The following is a 16,109-nucleotide window of genomic DNA, read 5'->3' as shown; positions in this document are numbered from 1 at the left end:
AAAATGGGCTGTGTTTCGTCCAAGGTTGGACTTGATTCTTCGGCAGCCAAACCAGGTAGAATGCAATATCTAGGTACTCGATGGTCGGGAAAAGCGCCTTATCTTCAGAAAAGTCTGACTTTTTTTCAATAATATCAGTCAAACCTACACATATCTATCTTCTTTTTGTATCGACTCTTCGCTCGATCGTTCAAATCATGGTAATACTGAGAAAATTCAGCATTGTTTACAGACACGCTTTCAGCGGCTGCCGTCCTAGTTGCTTTGTGTATCCTCCATCATGGTGGACGCTCATAACGTAGCATATTTTGATCACATGGTTGCAAGTCATCTATAAGTATAAAACCTATAATATAAAAATGTAAGTGTTACATTCAATATCAGACAAAAAAAGATTAAAAATGTTATAAAACATGATCTCAACTCAATCTGAATTTGCTGGAACTGCTTCGAATGCCTTATCTTAATTCTGGATTTTGTTCACTGATGGTCCAGCTCCGCCCTGACCATGCCCCTTCATGACTATTAGCTCATCCAACCGCAGGCCAGGCTGGATGAACTTATGCGATCACGCACCATCCGTCCGTCCACAGTTTACAAAAATCGCTACTCCTCCTACAGGATTGATCGGATTTCGGTCAAACTCACATCCAAATGTTCCCCAGGTGGGCGTGCATGAAAGTTGTCAAGATGATGGCGCCACCTGTCATATTTACGATGTTATAAGCATCTGAAATTTTTTGGTGGCTCGTCACATTAAGGTCTTAGTCAACTGCCAGGACAATTTCACTGAAACTCACCCAGAAGACTCTAAAGACATATTCCAACAAGAATTGTTCACCAGGTGGTGCCACCTACCATGGATGAGGCTATAGAGTGGTCACATGCAATTTCATGAAAATCACTACTCCTCCTACAGGAGTGAACAGATTTTGATCAAACTCTTATAGAATGCTCCCCAGGTTGGTATGGATAAAAGTTTTCAAGACGATAGCGCCACCTGTCATATTTACGATTTTATGAACATCTGAAATGTTTTGGTCATTCGTCACATTAAACGCTACTCTTACTAAACTGCTCGGATGTTTTGACTGAAACTCGCCCAGAAGACTCTAAAGACATATTCCAACAAGACTATTCACCAGGTGGTGCCACCTGCCATGGATGCAGCTACGCAGGGGTCATATGCAATTTCACAAAAATCGCTACTCCTCCTACAGGATTGATCGGATTTCAAACTCACACACAACAACAGTGGCCGGTATAAGCTACAGACTCAATAAAAAACAAACAATGCATGAATAATGGCTTAATAATCACAGCTTAAATCAAAATCATAACCTGTACTGTTTCTATTACTTGTATGTTATTCTGTACTTACAGGATCTCCAAGAAATGTGTTCAAGGCTTTACACGTGTTTCCTTGTTCATATAATCTGTCCTGGTTTGGAGACTTAGTGTACAGTATTTTAGACAGGACAAGCAAACCACACACACACACACACACACACACACCATCCACATTGTACAACCCCGATTCCAAAAAAGTTGGGACAAAGTACAAATTGTAAATAAAAACAGAATGCAATAATTTATAAATCTCAAAAACTGATATTGTATTCACAATAAAACATAGACAACATATCAAATGTCGAAAGTGAGACATTTTGAAATTTCATGCCAAATATTGGCTCATCTGAAATTTCATGACAGCAACACATCTCAAAAAAGTTGGGACAGGGGCAATAAGAGGCTGGAAAAGTTAAAGGTACAAAAAAGGAACAGCTGGAGGACCAAATTGCAACTCATTAGGTCAATTGGCAATAGGTCATTAACATGACTGGGTATAAAAAGAGCATCTTGGAGTGGCAGCGGCTCTCAGAAGTAAAGATGAGAAGAGGATCACCAATCCCCCTAATTCTGCACCGACAAATAGTGGAGCAATATCAGAAAGGAGTTCGACAGTGTAAAATTGCAAAGAGTTTGAACATATCATCATCTACAGTGCATAATATCATCAAAAGATTCAGAGAATCTGGAAGAATCTCTGTGCGTAAGGGTCAAGGCCGGAAAACCATACTGGGTGCCCGTGATCTTCGGGCCCTTAGACGGCACTGCATCACATACAGGCATGCTTTTGTATTGGAAATCACAAAATGGGCTCAGGAATATTTCCAGAGAACATTATCTGTGAACACAATTCACCGTGCCATCCACCGTTGCCAGCTAAAACTCTATAGTTCAAAGAAGAAGCCGTATCTAAACATGATCCAGAAGCGCAGACGTCTTCTCTGGGCCAAGGCTCATTTAAAATGGACTGTGGCAAAGTGGAAAACTGTTCTGTGGTCAGACGAATCAAAATTTGAAGTTCTTTATGGAAATCAGGGACGCCGTGTCATTCGGACTAAAGAGGAGAAGGATGACCGGAGTTGTTATCAGCGCTCAGTTCAGAAGCCTGCATCTCTGATGGTATGGGGTTGCATTAGTGCATGTGGCATGGGCAGCTTACACATCTGGAAAGACACCATCAATGCTGAAAGGTATATCCAGGTTCTAGAGCAACATATGCTCCCATCCAGATGACGTCTCTTTCAGAGAAGACCTTGCATTTTCCAACATGACAATGCCAAACCACATACTGCATCAATTACAGCATCATGGCTGCGTAGAAGAAGGGTCCGGGTACTGAACTGGCCAGCCTGCAGTCCAGATCTTTCACCCATAGAAAACATTTGGCGCATCATAAAACGGAAGATACGACAAAAAAGACCTAAGACAGTTGAGCAACTAGAATCCTACATTAGACAAGAATGGGTTAACATTCCTATCCCTAAACTTGAGCAACTTGTCTCCTCAGTCCCCAGATGTTTACAGACTGTTGTAAAGAGAAAAGGGGATGTCTCACAGTGGGAAACATGGCCTTGTCCCAACTTTTTTGAGATGTGTTGTTGTCATGAAATTTAAAATCACCTAATTTTTCTCTTTAAATGATACATTTTCTCAGTTTAAACATTTGATATGTCATCTATGTTCTATTCTGAATAAAATATAGAATTTTGAAACTTCCACATCATTGCATTCCGTTTTTATTTACAATTTGTACTTTGTCCCAACTTTTTTGGAATCGGGGTTGTATCTACTCTATATTGATTCCTCTGATAGACAGCACAAATTGCAATCCCAGCCTCAGCCCTGAGTGTGTTAACACTTGTTTTCACCCAATTAAAAGATTTTCACCTGTACAGTGATAGGACTAGGACTGTTTTGGCCTCTAGAGGCCGCTGTTATTTCCTTTTCATGTCGTGTTTATTTTGGCCTCTAGAGGCCGCCACTGTTCCTGTGTTTTGTGTTTGTGTTAATTGCCTAATTATCTTCACCTGTGTCCTTAATTAGTTTGTCTATTTATACCCCTGAGTTCAGTCCTCTTGTCACGGAGTCTTTGTGCTGTTATGTTTATCTCCAGTTTCCTTTGTACTGTGTTTTTTGATCTTCTTAGCTTTTGTATTTTTTGCACTTTGCTTTTCTTTTGGATTTTACTCTTTGTTTTTTTTTTGTCTTTTGTTTTGCCCTGTATATAGTGTATATAGTTTAAATAAACCTTTTGATTCTTTTTCTACTTCCGCCTCACGCCTCTGCATTTGAGTCATCCCCCTGGTGGCCTAGTGGGGGTTTGCTGGATTATCACACCAACGAACCAGGTTCGAATCCCAGCAAAACCCTAACAGAAAGACTCCGTCATGACCGACTCAGCAGAGGCTGCTTCAACTGTCTACCCGGCCAACCTTCAGGGAATTATGGCAGCTTTGACACGCTTCGGAGCGACCATGGACGCTCATGGACGTACGCTCACCAGCCAACGTGAGGCCCTCGCTCGCCACGAGGAACTGCTTCAGCAAATTGGGAAAACCCTGGCACAGCTGACATCTCTGCCTGCATCTCCTGCTCCTGATCCAGTTCCTGCTCCTGATCCAGCTCCCACTCCTGCTCCAGTGCCTCCTGCAATGCTGCCTTCTTCACCTCGCGAACCCAGCCTTCCTGCACCACAGAGGTATGACGGCAAGCACAGTGAGTGCCGAGAGTTCCTTACCCAGTGTCAACTCACCTTTGAGCTTCAGCCTACCACCTACACTACGGATCGCCGCAAGATTGCCTTTGTGATCACCTTATTAGCTGGTAAGGCGCGAGCCTGGGCTACTGCTATCTGGCAAAGACAGGGACCTGAGTGCTTTGATTTCCAGCTGTTTTCTGAAGAGATGCTTCGGGTCTTCGATCAGGCAGACATCAGTACCGACGCAGCCCGAAAGCTCATGTCCATCCGGCAAGGAGGAAGCGTCGCAGATTACGCCATCTCGTTCCGAACACTCGCAGCAGTAAGTGGATGGAACGAGACTGCCCTGGTGTCAGCCTTCCACCATGGTCTGTCTGACCCCATCAAGGACGGTCTGGCCTCTATTGGATGCCCAAGTGACCTCGAAACCCTCATCTCACATGCTATTCGTCTGGACAACAGGATGAGAGAACGCCACCAAGCCTTGAGCCCCCCCAGCCTCCCTACCTCTACCTGGAGACCGTCTACCTCCTTCAGTGACTGTCCAGAACCCATGCAAGTGGGTCGTACTCGCCTCTCCGCATCTGAGAGGGAGCGCAGAAGGAGGGACAAGTGCTGCATCTACTGTGGCAAGCCTGGTCACTTCCGAGCATCATGTCCCGAACTCTTGGGAAAAGGACCGCCCCGTCCAGCCGAGGGAGGGTTGTGACGGGGCCTACCCTCTCTCCCGGACTCCCTGGCCAAGGAATCTACATCCCGGTCTCCATCTCCTGGGGTGAGTCTGTCCACTCTTGTCAAGCTTTGATAGACTCAGGGGCGGCTGGGAACTTTATGGATATTCACTTCGCCCAAAGCATCAATATACCTACTGCACCTCTTGAAGTCCCTCTGTCTGTGTCTGCCCTCGATGGCCAAGCATTAGGTGATGGAAGAGTCACTCAAGTTACTTCTCCAGTCTTCCTCCAGTCTCAAGGTCACAAGGAAGAAATATCCCTGCACCTGATTCCTTCACCTGAGTTCCCAGTTATTCTAGGCCTTCCTTGGCTTACTCGCCACAACCCTCGCATAGACTGGGTAACAAGCCAGGTTGTGGAATGGGGCCCTGCATGCCATGCCTCTTGTCTGCTCTCTAGCTCTCCTGTGTCTCCTGCCGAGCCCCCTGATCTCACCGAGTTATCTCAAGTTCCCACAGAGTACTGGGATCTCAAGGAGGTATTCAGCAAGAGCAGGGCCGCCGTTCTTCCTCCGCACCGGGCCTACGACTGTGCCATCGACTTGCTCCCTGGGACTACCCCTCCTCGTGGCAGACTGTTTTCACTCTCTCAGCCAGAACGCAAGGCCATGGAGGAATACCTCAAAGATGCCCTGGTCTCTGGGTTTATTCGACCCTCCACTTCACCTGCTGGAGCCGGCTTCTTCTTTGTCGGCAAGAAGGATGGGGGGCTCCGACCATGTATTGATTACAGGGGCCTGAATAAGATCACTGTGCGCAACCGATATCCCCTTCCGCTGATGTCCACAGCTTTCGACCTGCTCCAAGGCGCCACCGTCTTCACCAAGTTGGACCTACGGAACGCATACCACCTCATCCGTATCCGACAGGGAGACGAGTGGAAGACTGCCTTTAACACCCCGTCTGGGCACTACGAATACCAGGTGATGCCCTTCGGACTCACCAACGCACCAGCTGTTTTTCAGGTCCTAATCAACGACGTCTTAAGGGACATGATTAACCTATATGTTTTTGTCTACCTCGACGACATCCTTATCTTTTCCAAGACCGTGCAGGAGCACTGCCACCATGTCCGCCAGGTTCTCCAGAGGCTGCTACAGAACAATCTGTTCGCCAAGGCCCAGAAATGCGAATTTCATGTTCCCGAGGTCTCCTTTCTGGGATTTATTGTACGGACAGGCCAACTCCAAATGGACCCTGCCAAGACCCTGGCCGTCCGGGACTGGCCTACTCCCAAGTCCGTTAAGGAGGTTCAGCGGTTCTTAGGATTCGCTAACTTCTACCGCAAGTTCATCAGGAACTTCAGTTCTGTGGCAGCACCCATGTCAGACCTCACCAAAGGGACAGGTGGATCTTATGGCTGGTCTCCTCAGGCAGAAAAGGCGTTCAAAGACCTCAAGGACCGCTTCTGCACGGCACCCATTCTGGTTCTCCCGGACACCTCCCAACCATTCATCGTGGAGGTGGACGCCTCGGACAGTGGTGTCGGCGCGGTGCTCTCTCAACGTTCGGAAGGAAAGCTGCACCCCTGCGCTTACTTCTCCCACCGCCTGAGTCCTGCTGAGTCCCGGTACGATGTGGGGGATCGAGAACTGCTAGCGGTCAAACTGGCCCTTGAGGAGTGGAGGCACTGGCTGGAGGGAGCACAACATCCATTCCTGGTTTGGACTGACCACAAGAACCTGGAGTACCTCCAGCAAGCCAAGAGACTGAACCCTCGACAGGCTAGGTGGGCCCTGTTTTTCAGTCGGTTTGACTTCACCCTCTCATACCGCCCCGGCTCCAAGAACACCAAACCTGACGCACTGTCCAGACTGTTCTCTGCCACTAACAGGGAGAATGAAGTCGGGCCTATTATCCCTGTGTCCCGGATTGTGGCCCCTGTCCGCTGGGGTATTGAGGAGGCTGTCCGACGAGCCCAACGCCAGGACCCCGGTCCTGGGACGGGGCCACCAGGCCTCTTGTACGTCCCACATCAAGCCCGGGCCAAGGTTCTCCAGTGGGGTCACTCTTCCCCTCTCACCGCCCACCCGGGAGCTCGGAGGACCCTGGACTTCCTGAAAAGACGCTTCTGGTGGCCTAACATGGAGAAGGAAGTAAGGTCATTTGTCCTGTCCTGTGAGGTTTGCACCAGAACCAAGAACCCACGACAGCGTCCCCAGGGTCTCCTGCATCCTCTGACCATTCCCCGGTGTCCCTGGTCCCACGTGGCAGTCGACTTTATCACGGGTCTCCCTGAGTCACAAGGTAACACGGTCATTTTGGTCTTAGTTGACAGATTCTCCAAGGCCTGCCGCTTCATACCACTGTGCAAACTCCCCTCTGCTCTTGAAACTGCGAAACTTTTGTTTAATCATGTCTTCCGAGTCTTTGGTCTTCCACAGGACATCGTCTCAGACCGAGGGCCCCAGTTCTCCTCCCGAGTGTGGCACGGGTTCTGCAAGGTCATCGGAGCCACTGCCAGCCTCTCCTCTGGGTTTCACCCACAGTCCAATGGTCAGACGGAGAGGCTCAACCAGGACCTGGAAACCACCCTGCGAGGCCTGGCTATGGATAACCCGACATCGTGGAGCACCTGGCTGCCATGGGCGGAGTACGCCCACAACACCCTGCAGTCATCGGCCACCAAGCTGTCGCCATTCCAGTGCCAATTCGGGTTCCAGCCACCTCTGTTCCCGGACCAGGAGGAGGACGCGGGGGTGCCCTCGGTCAACCAATATGTGAGACGGTGTCGCAAGACCTGGAGCAAGGTCAGGAAGACCCTCATACAGACCTCCAGAACCAACCAGACTCAGGCCAACCGCCATAGAAGACCTGCACACGCTTTCTGCCCTGGGCAGCGTGTTTGGCTGTCCACTAAGGACCTTCCACTGCGGGTGGAGAACCGCAAGCTTGCTCCTCGCTACATTGGCCCCTTCAAGGTGGTGCGCAGGGTGAACCCTGTCTCCTACCGGCTCCAGTTGCCCCGGACTCTGAGGATCAACCCCACTTTCCATGTTTCCCTGTTACGGCCCGTACTGACGTCTACGTATGCCCCTGCCCCTAGGAACCCCCCACCCCCCCGCATCTTCCAGGGGCAGACTGTGTTCACTGTGAATCGCCTGCTTGACTCCCGCCGGGTCCGCGGCGGGTTGCAATATCTGGTGGACTGGGAGGGCTATGGTCCTGAGGAGCGCTGCTGGGTTCCTGCTCGGGATGTCCTTGATAAAGAACTATGTCGGGACTTCCATTCGGCCCATCCGGATCGCCCTGGGAACGTCAGGAGACGCTCCTGGGGGGGGGGGTCCTGTTAGGACTAGGACTGTTTTGGCCTCTAGAGGCCGCTGTTATTTCCTTTTCATGTCGTGTTTATTTTGGCCTCTAGAGGCCGCCACTGTTCCTGTGTTTTGTGTTTGTGTTAATTGCCTAATTATCTTCACCTGTGTCCTTAATTAGTTTGTCTATTTATACCCCTGAGTTCAGTCCTCTTGTCACGGAGTCTTTGTGCTGTTATGTTTATCTCCAGTTTCCTTTGTACTGTGTTTTTTGATCTTCTTAGCTTTTGTATTTTTTGCACTTTGCTTTTCTTTTGGATTTTACTCTTTGGTTTTTTTTTGTCTTTTGTTTTGCCCTGTATATAGTGTATATAGTTTAAATAAACCTTTTGATTCTTTTTCTACTTCCGCCTCACGCCTCTGCATTTGAGTCATCCCCCTGGTGGCCTAGTGGGGGTTTGCTGGATTATCACACCAACGAACCAGGTTCGAATCCCAGCAAAACCCTAACATACAGAGCAGGCTTATAGTACTCGAGTCCGACTTGTGCCCTAATTCTAAGGACTTGTGACTTGACTTGGACTTGCGCACCTATGACTCGGACTTGGACTCGGACTCATGCATTAACTGCATTCGGACTCATAAATTGGCGATGAGGACTTGGATTTTTTCTTTATTTTTTGTAACATGCCATAATAATTTAACATAAGATATTTATAGTTACATTCATTTTTGTACTAATTTCGTGCAAGAGTGTCACACCTGTATGCCTTGGCTTGTGCATCAGATAGACTCCCGGGTGCTCCAGACAGCGCGCACCAAGCGGACTCTCAGGCACGCGCCATAAACGACTCGCACCTGCACAATCAGCGTGCCAATACAAAAACTGTGAAAACACACTTACTTTGCAAAGTATTGAGTTGCGTTGCTGATACATTACCAAGCCTTATTTCCTTGTTTGGTTTCCTGATCCCTGATTTCCTCTTTCTTGTCTTTGATTCTGCTGAGTCTACGATAGCCTGTTTGTGCCTCGCTTGACCTATTGCCTGTTTCACTGTTTTACGATTTCGCCAGCCGCTCTGGATTGTTTACCGTCTTCACTTGTATTAATAAACACACCTTCTGCACTTACATCTGTCTCCCAACCATCTCTGATAGAATACTTCACACTCCCTGATAAAGAGAAGCACATTCACCTGTTCATACGTCATGTTCAGGAACAAACTAACGTTAATGGCGCTGAAACAGCCACCATCAAATGGTGCAGTTGGAGTCTTGTTCTTGGACTTGACTCGAATTTTTTTTAATGACTTGGACTTGACTCAGACTTGAACACTGGGGACTCGAGACTGGACTCGGACTTGAGGTTTAGTGACTCGACTACAACACTGGTATAGAGCAAATCCACAGTGGCTGAAAGTAACAGAGCAGGCGCCTGCGCTCTTGTTACATCACTACTCATTAAAGCACCAAACAGCAACTGAAACAAAGGGTTAAACTTCATCACTCAACATAGACACGAGAAGCAGGTATGCTAAAAAAAAAAAATCCATCTAATCCCTTTCAGTGTCATTTTTTTCAAATGTCAAGATTTTTTTTCATGAAAGTGTGATAGTGTTTTATTATGCAAGGCTATAATATAAGGAATGCACTAGCATTCTCCAGATATCTCCTCTGATTTTACGGATTTCACCGCTAGCTGTTTTTTATTCTGGACTAGGTTAATATAGTAAGCCTATACCACTGAGCCTAGAAGCACCTGCATGCATACCGTGCATGCGCATCACGCTGATGCAACATTCCTTAATCCAATTATCACACAGGACTGGAAACTGTGGCAACCACAGAGCGGCACTAAAGGAGCTTTATATCGATGCAAACCTGTCGAGAGCACCTTGTATATGAAGTGAGGGGTTAATACCATCTCTGATGATGAGTTGTTTATTTGAGATGTATATTATCACCATCTTGTGAGGTATACAGGGTTGGCTGGAGCTTGTCAGGATTTGAACTCATAACCTTCCAATCCCACCAGGACAGAGCCTTAGGCACAAAAGTATGGTTTTAAAATAGAGGATTGAATTGATTCTTTTGTGTTGCGACATAGATCTTTATTGAGCAAGCCACAGGATGACAGTGGCAAGGAAAGAAAACTTGTAAGGAAGCCATTCAGAAAGGAAATCTATCCTCTTCTGGGTGCCAGCGGATAGTGGGATTATAAATCATCACAGTATACAGGTGTAGAAGAGTAAAGACAAACGTTACTACAGTAGTAATAAGAGTGCTAAAAGGAAGTTCGGTATGATTGAAAAAGATTGTGAAGAAGAGTCTTGGATTGAGCACAGGACCGTTTACATTACTGGGTGGCACAGTGGTGTAGTGGTTAGCACTGTCGCCTCAGAACAAGAAGGTTCTGGGTTCAAGCCCAGTAACCGATGGGGGTCTTTTTGTGTGGGGTTTGCATGTTCTCTTTCCCCATGTTTGCGTGAGGTCCTCTGGGTGCTCTGGTTTTCCCCACAGTCCAAAGACATGTGGTTAGGTTAACATGGGGTGGCCTGAGGTTGGGCTGAAGTGCCCTTGAGCAAGGCACCTAACCCACAACTGCTCCCTGGGTGGTCTAGCATGTGTGTGTGTGTGTGTGTGTGTGTGTGCTCATTGCTCACACATGTGGTCTTGTCTCAGACATGGAGGACTCGGTATTTTATTTCAAGACTGGTCAAGACCACAACTGTGGGGATTTCACTAAATTGCCTGTGTATTGTCTAATTTATTTGTTAACATCATCATGGCGATTGGATGTAAAATTTCCTGATTCAAATGCGACCAATAGCATGACTCATTGCTAATTTGAAATTTTCTTCCTGTTAATGGATGTCACCCCTTCCCCATCCCCCTTCACACACACTGGTCTGGTCCTGGTCTTGACTCAGTCTCGCCCTGCCTTGGTCTTGGTCTTGCCTTGATCCCAACCCCTTAAAGTCTTGGTCTTGACTTGGTTTTGGTTTAGCTTGTCTTGACTACAACACTACTGTCAAGTCAAAGTCCCTCTCACGCTAGAATCTGGTCTTCCTAGGCAGTCTCCTGTCCCAGTACTAACCAACTCTTTAAGGCATATGGGTGCGGCGCCAATCTCTATTTCGATAGCCCTCGGCCTCTCGCCTATACAACGAGGGTTACAGTGGGGGGTTAGTCCTCTGGTAACCACAAGAGTTTGACTTCCCCACTCGCATCTGTATTGCTGTGTGCCTTGCCAGATGGTAGAAGGTACCATTTTTATGATGGTCTTTGGAATGACCCGAATGCGAGTAGAACTCGTGATCTCCTGGTCAAGAGGCGGACACACTAACCACGAGGCTAACTCCTGGTCAACACTACTGAGATACATACAAAAAAAGAGAGAGAGAGAAGACTTTTAGCCTCCACCATTTGGCAATGTTTTGAGCTGTGAAATGCCTTCACATTCACCACATTCAAGACCATGCTTTTACCTTTTTTTTTTTTTGTGGTGGGGATGTTAAGGTCACCAGATCAAACTTTATAACACTGAGATCCTGATATGTTGTTGGGTTTCCTGTCATCATTTCTTTCTTCCTTTTTTTTTCCTTTTGGATTTTGGAATAATTGATGTAATCTGCATGCCAGGATCACTTTCCTCCTCTTTACGAGCTGAGTCAAATGGATTGTTAATTGTACTTAACTTAATTGGATACTGTAATGTGACATCCCAAATCCCTTCCCTTATTTCTTCATGAGCTTCATTTTGATTATGCAAAGAAAATTACTCTGTACTATACACACACCTGCTTGCTTCTCAGGCTTAGCATAGCACTGCTGTCAATCTTGCAAATCTCATCTCATCTCATTATCTCTAGCCGCTTTATCCTTCTACAGGGTTGCAGGCAAGCTGGAGCCTATCCCAGCTGACTACGGGCGAAAGGCGGGGTACACCCTGGACAAGTCGCCAGGTCATCACAGGGCTGACACATAGACACAGACAATCATTCACACTCACATTCACACCTACGGTCAATTTAGAGTCACCAGTTAACCTAACCTGCATGTCTTTGGACTGTGGGGGAAACCGGAGCACCCGGAGGAAACCCACGCGGACACAGGGAGAACATGCACACAGAAAGGCCCTCGCCGGCCCCGGGGCTCGAACCCAGGACCTTCTTGCTGTGAGGCGACAGCGCTAACCACTACACCACCGTGCCGCCCATAATCTTGCAAATATTAATCCTATATTTGCTGTGAGTCCCTGCAGAAGGGAGATATGAGGGTCTAAATCATTCATCACCAATATCAGGAAAAGTTGCGGAGTATACCTTAATGTGAAAAAGTTCAGAGAGAGAGAGAGAGAGAGAGAGAGAGAGAGAGCACTAACTCTGGTGTTACTGTTGATGTTAGCGCTAGGTTTTGTGTTGAAGGTGTAAGTCCCATGGTGGTGGGAAAAACAGGGCAGCTGGAGAAAAGTGATGAAACAAAATAACACCCAGTTTTCAACATCTCACATTTCAGACCAACACTCTAAAGGACAAAGTACAGCACCACAAACACAGCCTCGCCAACCCAAACAGAACAATAAGCACCTGACTTTATCACTGACTGTTTCGATTTTCAGATAAATCACGTACCTTAAATATGTTGAGGGCAAGCTCAAAATTTCAACATCAAACACAGCAATAAATGATGTCTTGTCCTAAAAAGTGATCGTTGATCATTGTCATAAATAAGCCATACGTTGGATCACATCCAACTTTAGCTCGCTAAACTTCATGGCTAAGTTACACCTCACTGCATAGCTAATATGAATGAATGAATGAATGAATTTATTTATTTCGGTCAACAACAACAACAACAACAACAGCAGCAGCAGCAGTATATGTACAATAAAAGCCAATTTAGTCACCATGAACACAACAGTTCTGTGGCTGACCAAAAAGGGTTTAGGCTGAAGCTAAGCTTATAAGTGCCTAACCCACAAATCGCTTGCCCTACAGGATGGTCCAAAGAGTCATACAAATAAAATACAATAACGAAAAAGAAATAACTGTCATTTAAATAAATATCTGTCTATCTGTCTGTCTATCTACAGTGGTGCTTGAAAGTCTGTGAACCCTTTAGAATTTTCTATATTTCTGCATAAATATGACCTAAAACATCATCAGAATTTCACACAAGTCCTAAAAGTAGATAAAGAGAACCCAGTTACACAAATGAGATGAAAATATTATACTTGGTCATTTATTCATTGAGGAAAATGATCCAATATTACATATCTGTGAGTGGCAAAAGTATGTGAACCTCTAGGATTAGCAGTCAATTTGAAGGTGAAATTAGAGTCAGGTGTTTTCAATCAATGGGATGACAATCAGGTGTGAGTGGGCACCCTGTTTTATTTAAAAAACAAGGATCTATCAAAGTCTGATCTTCACAACACATGTTTATGGAAGTGTATCATGGCACGAACAAAGGAGATTTCTGAGGACCTCAGAAAAAGCGTTGTTGATGCTCATCAGGCTGGAAAAGGTTACAAAACCATCTCTAAAGAGTTTGGGCTCCACCAATCCACAGTCAGACAGATTGTGTACAAATGCAGGAAATTCAAGACCATTGTTACCCTCCCTAGGAGTGGTCGACCAACAAAGATCACTCCAAGAGCAAGGCGTGTAATAGTCAGCGAGGTCACAAAGGACCCAGGGTAACTTCTAAGCAACTGAAGGCCTCTCTCACATTGGCTAATGTTAATGTTCATGAGTCCACCATCAGGAGAACACTGAACAACAATGGTGTGCATGGAAGGGTTGCAAGGAGAAAGCCACTGCTCTCCAAAAAAACATTGCTGCTCGTCTGCAGTTTGCTAAAGATCATGTGGACAAGCCAGAAGGCTATTGGAAAAATGTTTTGTGGATGGATGAGACCAAAATAGAACTTTTTGGTTTAAATGAGAAGCGTTATGTTTGGAGAACGGAAAACACTGCATTCCAGCATAAGAACCTTATCCCATCTGTGAAACATGGTGATGGTAGTACTATGGTTTGGGCCTGTTTTGCTGCATCTGTGCCAGGACAGCTTGCCATCATTGATGGAACAATGAATTCTGAATTATACCAGCAAATTCTAAAGGAAAATGTCAGGACATCTGTCCATGAACTGAATCTCAAGAGAAGGTGGGTCATGCAGCAAGACAACGACCTTAAGCACACAAGTCGTTCTACCAAAGAGTGGTTAAAGAAGAATAAAGTTAATGTTTTGGAATGGCCAAGTCAAAGTCCTGACCTTAATCCAATCGAAATGTTGTGGAAGGACCTGAAGCGAGCAGTTCATGTGAGGAACCCCACCAACATCCCAGATTTGAAGCTGTTCTGTACGGAGGAATGGGCTAAAATTCCTCCAAGCCGGTGTGTCGGACTGATCAACAGTTACCGGAATTGTTTAGTTGAAGTTATTGCTGCACAAGGGGGTCACACCAGATACTGAAAGCAAAGGTTCACATACTTTTGCCACTCACAGATATGTAATATTGGATCATTTTCCTCAATAAATAAATGACCAAGTATAATATTTTTGTCTCATTTGTTTAACTGGGTTCTCTTTATCTACTTTTAGGACTTGTGTGAAAATCTGATGATGTTTTAGGTCATATTTATACAGAAATATAAAAAATTCTAAAGGGTTCACAAACTTTCAAGCACCACTCTATCTATCTATCTATCTATCTATCTATCTATCTATCTATCTATCTATCTATCTATCTATCTATCTATCTACAACCCCGATTCCAAAAAAGTTGGGACAAAGTACAAATTGTAAATAAAAACGGAATGCAATAGTTTACAAATCTCAAAACTGATATTGTATTCACAATAGAACATAGACAGCATATCAAATCTTGAAAGTGAGACATTTTGAAATTTCATGCCAAATATTGGCTCATTTGAAATTTCATGACAGCAACACATCTCAAAAAAGTTGGGACAGGGGCAATAAGAGGCTGGAAAAGTTAAAGGTACAAAAAAAGAACAGCTGGAGGACCAAATTGCAACTCATTAGGTCAACTGGCAATAGGTCATTAACATGACTGGGTATAAAAAAGAGCATCTTGGAGTGGCAGCGGCTCTCAGAAGTAAAGATGGGAAGAGGATCACCAATCCCCCTAATTCTGCGCCGACAAATAGTGGAGCAATATCAGAAAGGAGTTCGACAGTGTAAAATTGCAAAGAGTTTGAACATATCATCATCTACAGTGCATAATATCATCAAAAGATTCAGAGAATCTGGAAGAATCTCTGTGCGTAAGGGTCAAGGCCGGAAAACCATACTGGGTGCCCGTGATCTTCGGGCCCTTAGATGGCACTGCATCACATACAGGCATGCTTCTGTATTGGAAATCACAAAATGGGCTCAGGAATATTTCCAGAGAACATTATCTGTAAACACAATTCACCGTGCCATCCGCCGTTGCCAGCTAAAATTCTATAGTTCAAAGAAGAAGCCATATCTAAACATGATCCAGAAGCGCAGACGTCTTCTCTGGGCCAAGGCTCATTTAAAATGGACTGTGGCAAAGTGGAAAACTGTTCTGTGGTCAGATGAATCAAAATTTGAAGTTCTTTATGGAAATCAGGGACGCCGTGTCATTCGGACTAAAGAGGAGAAGGACGACCCGAGTTGTTATCAGCGCTCAGTTCAGAAGCCTGCATCTTTGATGGTATGGGGTTGCATTAGTGCGTGTGGCATGGGCAGCTTACACATTTGGAAAGACACTATCAATGCTGAAAGGTATATCCAGGTTCTAGAGCAACATATGCTCCCATCCAGACGACGTCTCTTTCAGGGAAGGCCTTGCATTTTCCAACATGACAATGCCAAACCACATACTGCATCAATTACAGCATCATGGCTGCGTAGAAGAAGGGTCCGGGTACTGAACTGGTCAGCCTGCAGTCCAGATCTCTCACCCATAGAAAACATTTGGCGCATCATAAAACGGAAGATACGACAAAAAAGACCTAAGACAGTTGAGCAACTAGAATCCTACATTAGACAAGAATGGGTTAACATTCCTATCCCT

At 45.7% G+C, this 16,109-nt stretch overlaps 1 protein-coding gene across 1 annotated transcript in view; it reads right to left on the bottom strand.

The window, feature by feature from the left end:
• shank2b (SH3 and multiple ankyrin repeat domains 2b) overlaps positions 1-16,109 on the bottom strand; it is a 423,060-nt gene that overhangs the window by 277,063 nt on the left and 129,888 nt on the right. The window lies entirely within an intron of this gene.

Source organism: Neoarius graeffei, chromosome 8 (assembly GCF_027579695.1).
Source record: "Neoarius graeffei isolate fNeoGra1 chromosome 8, fNeoGra1.pri, whole genome shotgun sequence".
In the NCBI taxonomy this organism is placed as follows: domain Eukaryota; kingdom Metazoa; phylum Chordata; class Actinopteri; order Siluriformes; family Ariidae; genus Neoarius; species Neoarius graeffei.
This window is presented reverse-complemented; position numbering and strand designations above follow the sequence as displayed.